Here is a 17,101-nt window from a genome sequence, read left to right as displayed (position 1 = left end):
TTGCAACTTCCTTTGCAACTGCAGAAACTGATGCAAGATTGGGGGAGGCAAACAAAAATGTAAGCGTCGCATTTTTGAACGGGCGCATAAGTCGGGGTCTGATTTTATGATCGACTTTTCAGGTTTCAAGACCCGACTTATATGTGAGTATATATGGTATATATTATACTAGTCAAGCACACAGAACACATAAGGAGTGCTGATTCTAAAGTCATAAATTGCAAAGGTGTCAGTTAATTCCAAAGAATTATCCTGGGGATGTGGGTCAGAAGTAATGTGGTGTAATTTTGGAAAAACTATTGCTTCTTTCAGAATTTATTAGTCTGATAAGATTATCACTGACTACTGACTCAATGTTTTGAGATGTGCACATTGTTGGGAGCAGCCAAGCTGATGTATGACCGATAAACTTTTCAATACTGACGTTCACTTCTGTGCGCACATATGTACGATATAATGCGTTTGCTCGACCAGAACACATGCATGTACAAGAATACATACATTCAGGCATGATGCAAAATGCAACAGGAATATTGCACACAAAGCAGGTGTAAGGTTGGGAGCATGCGAACACGTCAAACCACCTGGATTGGGACCCAAGTGCAGCGGATGACACCTCAGCAGTAGTAAGCTAGCATGTAAAACATATATAGTATCTTCTTGATATGGAGGTACTGGAAATATCTACTTACTAACCCAATAAAAGTTTTGCATAAAGGAAGATTTTTTTTTATTTGCTTGAGTCTGGCTCAATAGCACCCTCTAGAGGGCACAACTGGCATATGTAGTATGTGATTGATAAGACGGTGCTGGACATAGCTACTTACCTATCAGTAAAACTGTCACATAAATACATTCCCTTTGGTTTATTTTAGAAAAGTATACTATATATTTCAGTTCAGTTAAATTTGTTTTTATACAGTGATCTTCACTGAGTGTGTTATGAACTTGGAGTTCCCAAGCACAAAGAGAGTTGTACAATTCTGCAGAATGCCCACTTGGGGAGGGGATTTACCATCAAATTCCAGCTGAATTTAGGGTTCTTTATAAAATAAAAAGTACATTTTCACAAAAATGCCCTGATATACAAAAAAAAGCTCCAAAGAGCACAATAGGCAAAAGGAATTACTTGACAAGGCAAAGGAAACCTTAGGTGGACAAAATTCCAAATACAAAATCCAGAAGCACACTAGAAACACAAGTAAACTCACTGACTCCTTAGTCAATCTGAATAAACTGCCATCAACTGTGTGAAATCCTTGCCTCTTCAGTCCTGAGGGCAGTCGATGGTGGTAATGGCAGGTGGTTCCGCCTCTTGGGGAACCACCCACAAGACACAACACACATAACACAGGCATAGAAAACAAAGCCGATCATTAACAAAAGTACCATTAACATGACATAAAACAAGGAATTGAACCACAGACAGTGAAGGAACCCTGTCTGAAATATAACAGAGTGTAGGTGCAGGCACATTTTTCTCAGGTAAAATGCAAGTACAAGTTACTAAATGATGAGTTAGTACATAAAGACATAGTTTTGTTTAAACACACAGAAAAATAAAGTAGTTTAAAACTGATTAACATAACTGGATTCCAGTAATATCTGTCCATTAATTAATTGTTTGGCCAGTTGACAACGGAGGTAAGGAAAACAAAAACTCCCATTAGCAGCTTCCCTGTAGGAAATAAACCTCTGGAGTGTCCATGATCATTTGTGAGGAAGAAGTCAAAGTCAGAAAGAGTCACAGTTCTGGAGACCACAACTATCTGGCCACCCACACCCTCCTGGCCTATCTACTGCCAAGTCTGTGCTGGGCCATCCAATCTGATGATAGAATCCTTCCTTCCGATGATTCCAAGGCTCCCAGTATCTCAGATGACTTTTCCTTGGGAAGATGAACAGCATGGTAGTAAAGCAGTGGCACCAACTGCCACAACAAGATATCAGGAACAGAAACAGCATTGAGGAGAGTTAGTTAGGCTGTACCAGAGTACTGGAGTTACGTATTTAGAATACAAAAGTAAGTATTCAGGATTCAGCTCACAGTACATTTCTGAAGATGTATTCGAGACTACAGTTACTTTATGAAATTTTATACTGAATATTTTTAAACACCATCTCCTAAAAATAAATCATTGACAGTCGGTTCTCCATATCTGTGGATTCAATTTATCGCAGATGGAAAATATTAACAAAAAATTCCAGAAAGTTTCAAAAAGAAAAACTTGAACGTGATAGGCATACTCTGCTGTAAGCCTCCTGGCATTTCATAGATGCTCAGTCTTTCCCCAGCACCCGTCGTTTGAGCATTGTTCGCTACTTGTTTTGTGTGTGTAACTTGGTTCATTTAATGTTCAAGCATTGGGAGACTGGGCACTAAAGGTTTTCTGTTAGGAAGTCTAGTGCCAGGTCTCTCTGTCTCTCTCTCTCTGTCTCCCTCTCATGCAGGAAGCAGCAGCTCTGTAGATGCAAAATGATTTGCAACACGCCTCTGGTTCTGGTGGTTTCTGTTTGGTTTTTAAGTGAGCTAAACTCTTTCATAAATTTTGTTCTTTTTAACCAGTCTTCTAAAGAGTGTTGTTGCTTTATACTTGTCTGTGTTTTAAGAAGTAGGAGTTAAGTAACTATTTGATGTGTTAAGCAGCAGGGCTAAAGATGCGGAGGAAGTGTAAAATGGTTTGTGACACACTGCTGATTCTGGCTATTCTGTTTGCTTTTTAGCCTCTTGAGCCTAATTGCAGCTTAAAATGAGCAATAAAGTTAAAAGGGGATTTGAATGGTGGTCTGTGGTTGACTTTATTTGACCAGGTAATGCATAGTTACAGGACACAGCATGTGTGCTTCCCTTTTATTGCGGAAAATGCCTGGAAGTGAGGCACCCTTATTATAGAGGGTTTACATGAGTGCCATGTTTTTATGAAAATTAACTCAGAAAAAACAAACATTTAACTGGTCAAAGCAATTAATCAAAACTAACAGGAAGCATAAAGTGACATTCTTGACAAGAAAATAAAAATCTTTTGAAAACTGATTTGATTTAAAGTATTCAGGAGGGTATAGGTAGGTTATATACAAATACTTATATTTTAGTGAATCATTTGGTTGGCAAGTCAGTTAGGAGAAAGTATGCCATGTAAAACCTCTATAGTTCGATCATGTTTTTTTCTAGTAATAATTTTATTAAAGTTTGTTTCTTAAAAGAAGAACTCAAGAATCCATAGTGGCTAAAACACTCTGAGCTACAATCTTTTTTTTCTAAAATATTCAATTTTTATTTATAAAAGTTTCTTGAAAAAGTTGTTTTCCTTTGTTTCTGATGAACAGTAAAACAGAGCTTCTGTGTTATGTTGGATTGAAGTACATTTTCAGGTCACAATTTAAATATGATTAACTTGTTATACCATTTCTATGCACTAGGCTAAATATAAATTCCTAAAAGTATACGAAATTTTTTCATGAAGTATTCAGAATAAGTTACACATTTTGAGTAGTCAATCAGAATACAAATCTGAATACATTAAGAACTGTTCATTCAGTAGTCTGCCCAACATTGTTAGTAGCTATATATATATATATATATATATATATATATATATATATATACACAGTACATATAAATATATTGTCAAAGGTGTGTTTGGTAGACAACTTCAGGGCTCATCTCCCAACTCCCAACCAGAGGTTGGTGCTGTTCCCTAATTCCTTCTCTCTTCCTCCCTCTGCAAAAGCTGTGATTGACAGTCATGTCCCTAATGATGTCATCTCCTGTTCCCGACCTCCTGAACCCACCTCTTCCTGTCCTCCAGAATGAAAAATGGCTCCACCACTATCTTGGAGTCAGTCAACCAAAGACTTACAGTACACGTGAAAAGACATTTTTTTTGTTTTCTTGTTTATAATTTAGACCAAGGGTCACCAACTCCGGTCCTGGAGGACCACCATGGCTGCAAGTTTCATTCTAACCCTTTTCTTAATGAGGGACCTGTTTTTGCTGCTAATTAACTTCTTTTGAATTCATTTTATTTGACTTGCTCTTGAAGACTCAGACCCCCTCAATTGTTTCTTTTTCCTTAATTAGCAGCCAAACAATAATGAGATACAAAATGAACCAAAACGTTACCAGCAAACAGTGTCCATCATACAATATCTGAAAATAAAGAAAGGTGAAAGTCTCAGGAATATTGATCTGCTCAGGTCCACAAAACATTTTATCAGTGCTCTTAAAAAAGAGAAAATCAACAGTTTTCAGAAATGTCTGCTAATGCACTGCAAGTGCAGCAACAAGCCACAGAATTAAAGAACGGGTTTAAAGAACGGGTTTACTAAACAGTATCATCTCCAGACAGAGGAGCAGCTTCAGCGACAGACTGCTGTCAATGTCCTGCTCCACTGACAGACTGAGGAGATCGTTCCTCCACCACACTGTGCAACTCTTCAATTCCACCTGGGGGGGGGTAAACGTTAACATTATACAAAGTTATTTTCTGTTTTACCTGCATTATTATCAATCTTTAATTTAATATTGTTTTTCATCAGTATGCTGCTGCTGGAGTATGTGAATTTCCCCTTGGGATTAATAAAGTATCTATCTATCTATCTATCTATCTATCTATCTATCTATCTATCTATCTACTTAACAACAAGAATCGCCACCTAATTAAACAACTGGTTGGAGTGAAATTGGTTGGAGTTTGAGGCCCTGACTTAGTTGGTCTTCTCTTACATTTACATCATTTAGCAGACGCTCTTATCCAGAGCGACTTACAACAGTGTTTGTTAGTTTTTCGCATACCCCTTGGGGTCAGAGCGCAGGGTCAGCCATTGTACAGCGCCCCTGGAGCAATTACAGGTTAAGGGCCTTGCTCAAGGGCCCAGCAGAGTAGGATCTCTTTTGGCAGTGACGGGGATTCGAACCGGCAACCTTTGGGATACCAGTGCAGATCCTTAGCCTCAGAGCCACCACTCCGCCTTCTCTTGGCTCCCTCACTTCACATTTCATTTCTCTTTGGGGGCCATTTAAAGAAAGGAATGAAGCAATTCAGAGAAACGATGAAAAAATTCAGGGGAACAGATCTTAAAAGAGAAGTCAATTAAAATGAATTCACAAGAAGTTAATAAGCAGCAAAAACAGGTCACTAATTAAGAAAAGGGTTAGAATGAAAACCTGCAGCTACTGCAGCCCTCCAGGACTGGAATTTGAAATCCCTGCTATAACAGGTAGGTTGGGCATGTAATGGATGTCATGAAAATTGGGTAAATACAACAGATAAATCAGTACACAAGTGATCCTCTTCACAGAGAAACAGCACAAACGGGGAACTCATTAAATAAAAGGGTCAGAATGAAAACCTGCACCAACGGTGGTTCTCCAGGAGTGGAGTTGGCAACCCCTGACTTAGACCGCCAGTTTTATAGGGATCGCTACGGTGCCCCAACTCTTTATCTGTTACCTTTGTCATTTATTAATATTGTCACACACATGCAATTGGGAGACATCTGAAAGGCCTTAAGAATAGTACTGCCACACCAGACCAGGGGGTGGCGAGCTGCACTAACTCTCTTTCTCAATCTTCTCCTCTTGTTTCTTAGTTAGCCCAGATTTGAACAATACAAGGCGGAGCCTTCACCAGGTCGGTCCGGACCATGGGACGAACCTCCCACTCAGAAACTCTGCCTCAGTACTCTGGTCAGAGTTTAGGTCCTGTCCCTGTTTCTTCTGGGCTTTCATCCTGCTGATTACGCCACTGTCACAAAAGCAGACCATAGACATAAAAAGGTTTAGGGCAGCCACCCATATATTGTGCCTTGGCTGCAAATGGGTTTTAAATTGATCAAGATAATCACAGGATCGAGTCCACAAGAGAACTGCATACAACAGGAAAAGATGGCGGCTTTAAAGCTTGGGACCAGAAATGACGTCTTCTGGACTGAATGTGACATCATCATTGGCGCCGAAAACGGAAGTGATGTCTTTAATCCCAGAAGTGACGTCATCCATAACGCCTGGACCGGAAGTGATGTCATCACTGGCACCAGGAACAGAAGTGACGTCATCACTGGTGAGATTTCCTGTGGATGGTCTGCAGAAGATTGAGAAAGAGAGTTAGTGCAGCTTGCCACCGCCTGCTCTGGCGTGGTAGTACTATTCTTAAGGCCTTTCAGATGTCTCCCAATCGCACGTGTGTGACACTATATATATATATCAACTTTTAAAGTAATCATTTCAACAATAGTTATAACTTTCTATTTATTCTGCTATTTTATAAACCTAGCAACTGTGACATCAATATCCTTGTGTACTTGTTGAGGAACTCATTTTAAAGTAACGGCCTGAATTCACTTTAGTAGTTCCTTCTATAATTTGAAAAAAAACTTGAACCATGTCACCCCTTTAGCTGATCTCACACTTGCAGGTTTACCTGCAGTTTATCAAAGGCATGTTTTTTGATTGCTTTGAATCGCATTTCTGCACTATCTTGGCAGTTGAGAGTGAAACTTTGCAGGAGTGGAAACAATAGGACTGACACATTTGTATCTGTTCCATGAAGAACACAATAGCTGTAATCTTCTGCATAATGCTATCCTCAATCAAACATTCCAGTCTAATAAGCGTATTCCCATTCCTAATTCTTTCTAAACCATTATCCATCCATCCTCTTCCGCTTATCCGAGGTCGGGTCGCGGGGGCAGCAGCTTGAGCAGAGATACCCAGACTACCCTCTCCCTCTAAACCATTATGTTTCTTGTTATTTAATTGTACCCAGGTACCACTTCCTGCACTGGCGACACACCTTGAAATGGCATATCTGCCTCCTAGCACTGGTCCTGGCAAAAACGTGGTATGCAGTGATTGGTGATCCAGCAAAGGCTTGTTGTTTGCAAAAAGAGGCAGAGAATGCTATCCCTCAATGGAGTTATTGTGCACAAAATTGTAGTTGATACTAATCCTGCACAGATGGCATGGCAAGTCACTAAATTAGAAATGTCTGCAGCCAAGGTAGGGTATCGTTGCCGGTCCCCTGAGTAAAGTGATAGGTTTTGTTTATTGTACACATACCATTTATAAATCTGTTGTAATAAAATAAACATTATACAAACAAAAGCTTCTACTAAATTCACTAAGATTAGCATGTTTTTGATTTTAGCTTGTCCACATTGGCTCCTTGTCTCGTACTGAACAATCTTCAATACTCTGATTGCTATTATAATGTTGTTTGAATCATGGCTGTGGTATACCTATCTTCACTTCTCACACTGTTAGTCATCTGAGATCCTCTGATGCTGATCCAGACCAGATTCTCAAACTCTTGGTGAACGCTCATTCAGTTTTCTGGCTCCTACTCTCTAGACTTCTTTTTCCCCCAATGTGTTTATGTGACTGCATCCATCTTGACATTTAAATACAGTCTCTCTGATTTTTATTTTACTTGATTTCCATTCCTTCCCAAATTTTAAATAAACTCTTTAGTTACGTGAAATAGTTGTCTTACAGGTATAATGTATAACATACAAAGCTGGTCTTCTAGTTGTTGAAAACTCAATCCATGATTGGTCAACTTATTATGAGCTCTCCTGTGACTATTTTATGCATCTTTCTTGCTCTGTACTTTTGCTGTGTTTGACTTAGTAAGCTCCTTTTAGCACTTGATGTTAAAATATGGTGTCCTTCCAAGCTTCTTCTGGTAGCTGGCATTGGTCTTTATTGTAATGAAATAAACAGCCCTGCCGGAAACTGCTTTATTCCTTGCTTGCTTTTCATAACAGGGAAAGAGAATCCAATAAAAAGTGCACAGTCCATTCATAGCAAGTGCTGAAACAAATTCAGTGCCCTCTCTGAGCAAGTATTCAGCACATCCCATCATTGTAAAGTTTTATGCTGTTCACAGAGCTTTTATCTTTAACACCCTCAGAAGTACTTGAGATGCATGCCTGTTCCTAGCAGTGTGAACTCTCACTTGGAGCTTTAAGATGGTTTCTGTAATAATTATGAATCTACATTTTTACAGTCATATGAAAATGACTGTAAAATCATTTTAATTCAAAAGAAGTTAATAAGCAGCAAAAGCAGGTCACTAATTTAAAAAAAAGCTTAGAATAAAAACCTGCAGCCACTGCGGCCCTCCAGGACTGGAGTTTGAGAACCCTGTGGTAGGGGGTCTCTCTCTAAATTGCCTTTCCCAAGATTTCTTCCATTTTTTATTCCTATAAGGGTTCTTTTCTTAGAGAGTCAAATCAGGGGTATGTTAAAAAAACAGGGTCTGTTAAAGCCCCTTGAGGCATTCCTTGTGTGATTTTGGGCTATATAAGAAATACATTTTTGTTGTTGTTTTTGATAAGTAGGGGAATTAATTCTCATTACAATAAGACCCTTTTGCTGTGTTTCTTGCTTTTCTGTTTTAGCTGTAATGATTGATTTTTTTCTTCCATTTTCTTATGAATTTGTTCGTGTTTCCAAGTATGATATTTGCTAATCCATTTGACTGTGATGGAAGCACGGTGGTGCAGCCAAAGCACTGCTGCCTCACAGTAAGGAGACCAGGGTTTACGTCCTGGGTCCTCCCTGCGTGGAGTTTGCATGTTCTCCCTAGGTTTTCTCCAGGTGCTCTGTTTTCCTCCCACTGTCCAATCACAGGTTAGGTGAACTGGCAATGCTATAATTCTGAACTGGCCCTAAAATTCTAAACCTGAATCACTGGCCACCTTACAGAATTTATTAGAGTAAAACAGCGTTATGATCTTCTAAGCTGTATCTCTCAAAGCTCATATCAAGGCCATCACAGAACAGTAATACAGTACTAATCAGAATCACCTTCTTGTGCAAGATCATTTCTATTTCCAGATAGCCAAATGAGATGTTTCACATGCTTTTCCATCCAAATCTTCCATAGAGGTAACTGGATTCAGTACTTGAGAAATAACAACAACAGCAACAACAACATTTATTTATATAGCACATTTTCATACAAAAAGTAGCTCAAAGTGCTTTACATAATGAAGAAAAGAAAAATAAAAGACAAAATAAGAAATTAAAATAAGGCAACATTAGTTAACATAGAAAAGGAGTAAGGTCCGATGGCCAGGGTGGACAGAAAAAACAAAAAAAAACTCCAGAAAGCTGGAATATAATAATTCTCTGCATTTATATAGCACTTTTCTCACTACTCAAAGCGCTTAGCAATTGCAGGTTAAGGGTCTTGCTCAAGGGCCCAACAGAGCAGAGTCCCTTTTGGCATTTATGGGATTCAAACCGGCAACCTTCCGATTGCCAGTGCTGCTCCCAAGCCTCAGAGCCACCACTCCACCTGTCACGCCAAATAACCATTTCCCTGTTCAACTAAAATTCCGTACCATGACCTCTGGTTCTGTTGGAAGAACCTAACTTTTGAAGCCTTCAGAAGAGAATCAAAATCAGAATCAGGTTTTTCACCAGTACTTAGTATGTAGGAATTTTAATTGTTAGCTTTGTAGCTGAATGTAAGAGAACACAACATAGCATACAAATAAAAGTTAGATGACATACAATATAAACAGTTGAAGAACAATGCACTTATAAAGCAGATGTACAAATGAAAACATGTGTGTTTGTGTGCAGTGAGTGTATACACACACGCACACATTTACATACACTCCACACACACACGCACACACCCCTTCATACAGTTTATGAAAACACATTAATAAGCGAGGCTAAATTACCAGTTTGCAAGAGCTCTGGCTCTGTTTAGGTGTCTGTTAGTTTTAGTTTTAATTGACCTAACTCATACCATAGAGGACTTTATGGAAGAGGGTGGCACAGTGGTAGCGCTGCTGCCTCGCAGTAAGGAGACCTGGGTGCGCTTCCCGGGTCCTCCCTGCGTGGAGGTTGCATGTTCCCCCCGTGTCTGCGTGGGTTTCCTCCAGGTGCTCTGGTTCCTCCCACAGTCCAAAGACATGCAGGTTAGGTGAATTGGCGATCCTAAATTGCCCCTAGTGTGTGCTTGGTGTGTGTGTGTGTGTGTGTGCCCTGTGGTGGGCTGGTGCCCTGCCCGGGGATTTGTTCCTGCCTTGCGCCCTGTGTTGACTGGGATTAGCTCCAGCAGACCCCCGTGACCCTGTGTTAGGATATAGCGGGTTGGATACTGACTGACTGACTTTTTGGAAGTGATGACCTTGGTAAAATGAGCCAGTGGTGATCCTTTTTCACATGGCTAGTGACAATAGCTACATACAGGTCTGCAACTGATGCACAGCCAATTATCTTCTCAGAAGAGCTCACAATTTATTTTTGGAGTGGACCCTTTCTGGACCAAACCAGATAATAACAGAGAATGTGATCACACTTTCAGTTATGCCTTTGTGGAATTGTACTAGGATGGGCTGGGAAATATTTAATTTCTTTAACTGGTATAAAAAAATACATCCACTAATGAGCCTTCATAGTGATGCAAGCGGTGTTAATGTCCCAGCTGAGAATGTTTGTGATAGTTGAATTCTGTTAATTCTTGAAAGAACTAAGGTTTGATTAGAGACAATTTATTAAGTACTTGACTGATGGGAAGAAAAAAAAAAACAGGTGGTGTCTTATGTGTGTTAATATATTGGGTGTTGCATTAACTAAGCAGACAAATTTGCAATGCTGTACTGGAGAGACATATCACCTCTTACTCTGGTCTTTTCAGAAGAGAAATCGTGTAATCAGTTTGAAGGAGAAGGGGGCACAGAGGACTTCTAAGAATGACTGAGATACTTTTGATGTAAGTCAAGGTTCATTATTGCTGACTATTTGTGGTAGAACATAAAAGTAAAACACATTTTTCACAATTACTACAATCTTTCTTCTAATGAAGAAAATGGTCATCTGAAATTGACTAAATGACAAGCAAAACATCTGATTGTACACATCAGAAAAAATTGAAATGATTTTTCTACATGGAGTAGATAGAAATGACCATGTATGCAGTGGAGCATTAGCGGATATGGTATTACCCATTTCTCTTGGAGTACTTTGTTTCAGTTTTGTTTAACATTATAAAAGTAATGGATATGCAGCTTTCACTACCATTTGCCATATTATGAGAAATTACATCATTTACTCCCGTAGCCAGAAGCATCACCAGTTAGGATGACCTTGGTTTTAACTACAGAATGTAGACCTCTGCTTGACTACAAGTGTTATTTAGCATTCTCAAACAGACTTTAGATATTTTTTCTGATCTTCCAATTTCACATCCTTGTGCCATCGAGTGGTCATCAGCAGAATTATTAAGGGAAGATCAAAATGAACTTCCCACCGTGGTTCAACAAACCTAAAAGTGATCTATGCTCAGTAACATTATTGTGATGTTTAACTGTATCAGTATTATTACCTACATAAAAAAAATAGAAACCTTTATCTTGCTTGTGTTTATGAAGTTATGATTTTTTCAGTGTGTTTTAGACACTTAGCTATGCTCTTTGGATGGACACCATTCTTTTTCCATTGCATATGTACCACACGTTTAATGCAGCTTACTAGTGGTAGCATATTGGTCCTGCAGAGTAATTTTTGGTTGCCATCTGTTTGAATTACGTGTAATAAGTGAACCTTTAGTTTGGTACTTTTAATGTATCTGAACCAAAAGTATTACATAAACAATTCATGATCGATCGGACTGTGCTTTCATGTTTGAGAACCGATTCAGTTATAAAGAAAACATATTTTGATATGAATAGCAGTTTAACAAATGTGGGATTGGATGGATCTTTGTATGCAATTTTATACAAGTCTCACATCTCACAGTAGCAGGAGATGCTGGTGCAATGCATGTGCGTCAGGGGATCACCTTCTGGGCTCTCCTGAGGTATGCAGTTCCACCCCAGGATGAGAAAGGGGGCACTTTCACTAATGGAATTGACTCTTTCTCCTTCCACAGAAAATGAGAAGACTCCCAGAAGATGAGAAGACACCCAGTAAGGGCAATTGATTCTGAGACTCTTCACCCTTTCCAGTTGAGATGGTGTAAAGCTGAACATCCCCAGAAGGAAGAATCAAATTTTGGACGTGAGCTAACAAATGACCAAGCTCTTCCAAAGCCTGACCAGCTTCACTGAGCCATTTCTGTTTGTCACTCGGCAAGGAGGGTTTGGCAGCAATTGGCTGTTTCTGCTTTTTAAGCCGCTGTTTATTTTCATGTTTGGTCTCAATATTAAACAGGATGGCCCACTTGTCACTTTTGGATTCCTTTACGTCTGTCACTCGTCCACACTGAGTAACACATCTCAGCTGCTTTTCAGACTGTACATAGCGAGCGCTTAGGGGTCTGAACCCTGTGCACCTCAATAGCTCTGATGGTGAGATGTTTGAATTCTTTAGATTTACGAGAAGAGTCAACTCAAGTAAAACAAATGAAGAAGCTGACCATGTTTGTTGCACACCTTTAAAAGACTACAATGCTGTTTTTTTCAAGTTCAAGAACAAAGCATGTTTTAAAGGACTTTTTTAAACATTATTTATACAAACCCACTGAACCCTAGGCATGAAGTTTACATCCTTATTCTTACTAAATGCTAATTTCCTTTTCTTGCTTCTTTCTTCATGGAAAAAACTTGACCAAGTGGTCTCATCAGGGTTAGCTATTGTCCTAACTCTAGGCATCCCAATTTTCTGTTCTATACTGTGGGCAACCAGATGCTATTTCTTTTAACACTTGAAGAAAATATGATAAAAGAGTTAATAATGAAGAAAATAACATAAAGCTTTAATATACAACATAATGTAACTGGACAGGTACAAAAGAGGTGAGCAGACTCCAATAAAGAAGGCGCAGAGCAATCACAGCCCTTCAGTTAGCACTACAATCAATTCAATATGTTTTCTAATTTTACATACACCATATAAATAATAATAAAAAATACCTCTAGCTTTCCTAAAAGGCCAAACTAAACACAAAATGAGAATCAAAGAAGAATACCATTTACATCTGAAGTGCTGCAGTAGAAAGTGGCATCTGTTGCTACTTTGAAAACGAGCTTTATCTGACCTCCACTTGGTTCCATCTTGAAGAACAGCCAATTATAAAGAAACCGTCTCTACCTCTCCTTATGAATGCGCATTTGAAGAGATATGAGAAATATTCTCATTTTTTATTTATTTTTGCTTGTTTGTGCGCTTACACTGTTTATTTAAATGGTATGCTACATGCAAAATAACATAAACTAACATTCCCAGACTTACTTAATCCCATTCATGGTCAAGGGGATACGCTATACTCAATGTATATTTGTATTTCATTTTATCATTACACGGGGAGCCTGACATGAACAAAAATTTAGATTATAAATTACCAGCTCTCTCTCATTCTTGTAAATAAGTCACCTTTGCCATCACCTCCTACTGTTAGAATAAGAGTTATTAAAACCTCTAGACTTTTTAAAATTAGACATTTTGTGATACAGTTGTGGGGCTGCTAAAAATGTCTTGTCGTATCACACTAGATTTGCAGATTGGCACACCAAAAGTCAACAGTGAACTAACAACACCAACGACATTTATTTTTATAACACATTTTCAAACAAAGGATGAAGTTTAAAGTGCTTTGCAAGCTGTCAAAGAAACAGTTACAAGAGAAGAAAAACAAATTAGACATAGATAAAAATAAGAAGGCATAAACAACTTACTAAAAATAATAGATAAGAATAAATCAATGTGCACTTATATACCATATACAAACAAGTAATAGATAAAGTAGAGTCCTTATCTATCTATCCATCCATTATCCAACCCGCTATATCCTAACTACAGGGTCATGGGGGTCTGCTGGAGCCAATCCCAGCCAACACAGGGCACAAGGCAGGAAACAAACCCCGCGCAGGGTGCCAGCCCACCGCAGGTCCTTATCTATATAATCAATTTTAAGTCTCTAAAGATAAGTCAGATGCTGGGGCCAGATGGTTAGAAAAGACAAAAAAATTCCAGGGGTGTGATGCTGGAGAAACCACAAAATCCACAGAGCAGTGGCATCACTAGGATTGGTTGCTCCCCATGCGTTAAACAAGGCTGGATTAAGACCCCCATAGGCCCCTAGGTGACTTGATGAATAGAGCTCCTTAACAGAGACTTGATCATACTTTATGCCATGCAGTGCGTGAACACCTGGCTGTTTAATGCAGTGCTGTAATCCCCAATGGCATGCGTACATTCGATTTTATCCTCAAGTTACGTTAAGCATGATTTCAGCCGGAAACGCAACACAAAATTTTTATAGGCCATCATTTGGGTGTTGCCCCCTCTGCTGGTGTCACCCAGTGCTGTCCACACCCCTCACAATTCCCTGTTTGTGCCACTGCTGCAGAGGTTCCAGGGCCAACAGACCGCCAAGCCCCCCAACTGGGTATTCTACCTAACATAAAAGTACTTAAGCCGTTCCTTATTATTTTAGGCTTTGTCCTAGGAGATTTAATATTGTGGATCTGTCGACAGTTAGAGTATCTGTTTATGTTCCAACAGCACCGTACTTTGATCAGGTGGTGGTGGTGGTGGTACAAAATGCCACCACAGAAAAACTAGAAAAGAGAGCAGAGATAAGTAGAAGCAAATAATAGTTGAAAATCCAAGCAAATAGGATATTTCTATGAGTGTTGTAATTTATTAGAAGCAGAGCTAAAATACGGCCATGAAAAGGCCACGTTTTTAGATGTCTCTATCAGTAAAGTATTCTATATTTTTGGTGTATAACTGCAAATGGCTGCCTCATCGCTTCTTTTATGCTTTTATGTAACTATGCTAAAATGGGTGAGATGTGCTCAGATTTTTGTTTTCTGGCTAAGATTCTTGCCGCTGCATTTTGAATTAATTGCAACCAATTGGTTTCATTTTTTAGGTAGTCCTGTTAGGAGTGTGTTACAGTAATCTAGTCGACTAAAAACAAAAGGATACGTTACCCTCTCAGCATCTTGTATTCTTATAAGTGTGTCTAACTTTTACAGTGTTACTTAAATGAAAAAATGCAGTCCTAATAATAGAGTGAATATGTGTTTTAAAGTTTAGATCGGAGTCCATAACTATACCTAAATTCTTGATTTCAGTCTTCACTTTTAATGTTAATGAATCCATTTTTTTCTAAAACCTTCTCTGTTTCTGTTTTTGCCAACAACTAAGAATTCTGTTTTTTTCTCATTAAGAATGTGGAAATTATTGCTCACTAGAGAAAGAGCCCGTTTTGACAACATAAGATGAAACGGGCACGAGTGGAATAGTAATAAGTATAAGCACCACAAACCTGATATAGGTGTATTGAATGAATGCGTAATTAGGCCTCAAGCTGTAGTTGAAATCGCCTTTTAGGCCTCTAGAGCTTTAATCGAAGTCGCCTTTCTCTTTGAATTTTTGCGTCCGTAAATCCGCCACCTGCCGCGATGTTGGGGTTGGATGTCGGTTGAAGTCGCCTTTCTCTTTGAATTTTCGCGGCTGTAAATCCGCCGCCTGCCGCGATGTCGGTCTCGTAAGGTTTTTCAGGCAGCTGCGCAGGAGGTGACTGCGCATTCGGCTTCGGACAGACGTGAGTGAGTGAGTGAGTAGGCTGGCGAATTATATAGAAGATTCATTCAGAAATACAAGATATTGGATCAGGTATCCCAGAGCTTTAAAATTATCATTTGCTATAGATATGTAAAGCTGAATGTCATCTGCATAGCTATGATAGTTCAATTTGTGTTTTAAAATAATTTAGCCAAACTGGACCATTTACAGTAGATTGAAAATAAAAGCAGGCTCAGAATTGATCCTTTTTGTATACAATATCACAATCACCATAACTGACAAAGAATTTTCTATCTGTTAAAATAAAATTGAAACCAGTTTAAGACACTACCAGAGAGACCCAACCATTATCTAAGGCAATGTTCAAGTTCAAGTTCAAGCACTTTATTGTCATTGTGTAACACAACAAAATTACTTTTTGTGACAGCCCCAAGGTGCATTTAAAGAAAAGTCAAATAATTCCAAATATGTCATATACAGTGTTAAGTGATCAAGTAACCAGAGCAAATTATTATTACTCAAAGTACAGCAGCATAAATTGTTATTGCACCTGTTAATGAATAGTACATTACATATTCTATATTGTAATACATTAGTATATTACACATTACCAATATAGCTTATTGCACATGTTCAATTAAAAATGATCTCAGACTAAGGAGATTCAGAGTTCAGAAAGTTTATGGCAGATGGGAAAAAGCTATTTTTTAGTCTATTTGTGCGTAGACGGATTGACCTAAAATGTCTGCCTGACGGGAGGAGCTCAAACAAAGAATTTCCAGTTGAGTTTTGTCCTTGAGAATGTTTTTGGCCCTTCTCACACAGCGACTCTTATACAAGAGTTCGAGTGATGGCAGTGTCAAATGTGGTCTGTGGTGTCAAATGCTGCATTCAAGTCTAAGAGAACAAGAACAGATTTAAGCTTTATGCTATAATTAACATTAAGAAAGCTGTTTTTTAACCTGCATGGGATTAACTCTGAACACTACCATTTTAAATTACGGTTAAGCCGAGTCAGACTAGGGATAACGTGTAATGAGCTTCTTTGCAGTATTAAGCCCAAATACAATACAATATAATTTATTTTTGTATAGCCCAAAATCACACAAGAAGTGCCGCAATGGGCTTTAACAGGCCCTGCTTCTTGACAGCCCCCCAGCCTTGACTCTCTAAGAAGACAAGGAAAAACTTGTAGGGAACAAATGGAAGAAACCTTGGGAAAGGCAGTTCAAAGAGAGACCCCTTTCTAGGTAGGTTGGGCGTGCAGTGGGTGTCAAAAAGAGGGGGGTCAATACAATACAATACAATACAATACACAGAGCAGAACAAATCCTCAATACAGTATAAAAATAAAACTTTTAGAAGTATGGAGCAGAATTTAACAGTAGATAACAGTAAATAACACTCAAGACAGTGTTTTGCTGCCATCTAGTAGATGAAATAATATTATGGTGAAAAATATCATGAATATTTCTATACTTTTCACCACTCTAACATAACCCCTCTATGTTCATGAGTGGGTCTGATCCTTTCAACCAAATAGAATGGTTTGCAAACGCGAAGCTGTAAAGCCAGTTTGAGAACAAACGTAAACTGAAGCAT

Source organism: Erpetoichthys calabaricus, chromosome 7, assembly GCF_900747795.2.
Source record: "Erpetoichthys calabaricus chromosome 7, fErpCal1.3, whole genome shotgun sequence".
Lineage (NCBI taxonomy): Eukaryota > Metazoa > Chordata > Cladistia > Polypteriformes > Polypteridae > Erpetoichthys > Erpetoichthys calabaricus.
This window is presented reverse-complemented; position numbering follows the sequence as displayed.